At 42.2% G+C, this 1,444-nt stretch overlaps 1 long non-coding RNA gene across 1 annotated transcript; it reads left to right on the plus strand.

The window, feature by feature from the left end:
- Positions 1-372: 372 nt before the first annotated feature.
- On the plus strand, positions 373-1,210 carry LOC113127469 (uncharacterized). The gene is made up of 2 exons (XR_003295429.1): positions 373-445; positions 1,168-1,210. It is a non-coding gene; the product is annotated as an uncharacterized LOC113127469 (long non-coding RNA).
- The last annotated feature ends 234 nt before the right edge of the window (positions 1,211-1,444 follow it).

Genomic DNA, 1,444 nt, shown 5'->3' on the forward strand with positions numbered 1-1,444 from the left:
GAGATTCGGTGTCGGCGGCGGCTCGTCGTGTGGCGGAGACAGAGGAGACACACTCGGCTTTAGTTGGACGGTCGGACCGCGTAGATGGACGTTTGGGGACAAGGTCGTGGCGGCGGAGGATGGCGGCTAGCTAACCAGCTAACCGGCTAACCGGCTGGGCAGTTGGCAGACGGACGCCACGTGTGAGAGTCGCGGTCACGTCAGGGCGAATTGTCCAACATGTATATGAAAGAAAACGACTCTCTGTACCTTTGTCGTTGTCACGACAATAACAAGAAAGGTCTAGAGAGGCCGGGGGGGAAGACACGGGGTTCATAGTCAGGTGCAGTAATTGTTTTCGTGTTTTTCATGTTTTGATGAAGGTACGGAGGACGGGGGACGGAGGGACACCCGGGGCCCGATCCAGACGGAGTCGTCGACCTCCAGGAAAGGACGTCGCTGAGCGGTGAGTGTTAGAATAAAGGACAGCGTATATCGTAAGGTGTGGGTTTGTAGTTCTGAAAGTTTTTGTTCAGACAAACTAGTTACCGAGAAGCCGTTTAGGTCAATGCATTGGAATATTTGAGTAGCACATACATGTCATACCTTTATCTGCAGTCATCTCCTAGCGTTAGTCATGTCAGTAGCCCAGTCAGTTAACTATGTCAGTGTTTAGAGTCAGTGGTTGTTTCTTTCCAAATCATATGCAGTCAATGTATTTCAGTAGATGTAGATGTGATAGATGAGCAAAGGTTTAGAAAAGTGTTAAGACTCCAGGGAAAGAACAGTGTAGGAGAGGGTGTGAATAGATGTGCTACTTGTGATGTTTGTTCTTTCTAATAAAGTGACATGTAAAATCTGACTCTTTTGTCCTGATCATTGTAACTAACTGTAGCATGAGACAGCAATGTGATAATGAAAGGGTAAAGGGCTAATTGTCTAATTATGTGGGAAAGAAGGGAGTTTAGGTGTCAAAGGTTATGTAGTGGTGGTAGAGAACAGAAATGTGTTATTGAGCACATAGTGTGTTTCATTGTTTGTGAGCATCATGTGCCCCTCATATTTATATCACACAAAAAAAAATAAAAACCTTAATTTGAAGAAGCAGTAATTAGATAAGCAGATAGGATAAGTGTAAATCATCTTTATTGGTGGAACAAATGTTAACAGTTTGTGTTGTCATTGCAGGATCCATTCAGAGGCCTTTTGGTTCCTGCTGCTGCCCCAGAGGAAAAAAGGTATCCTGAATATGGAACATAAAAAAGGTAAAAGAGCTTTAATAAAACTGAAGTGTCTAAAAACGGAGAAAATGTTTGTGTTTGTTTGGACAAGAAAAATGAAGTTAAACGTTAAACTTACAAAGTTTTAAGTAAATGTAAAACTAAAGTTCAACATTGACTTAAAACTTTATTAACTTAAAAAGTGCTTTTTGAAGTGTCACATTCAAGTCAAATCACTTCACAAC

Source organism: Mastacembelus armatus, chromosome 2 (assembly GCF_900324485.2).
Source record: "Mastacembelus armatus chromosome 2, fMasArm1.2, whole genome shotgun sequence".
Taxonomy (NCBI): domain Eukaryota; kingdom Metazoa; phylum Chordata; class Actinopteri; order Synbranchiformes; family Mastacembelidae; genus Mastacembelus; species Mastacembelus armatus.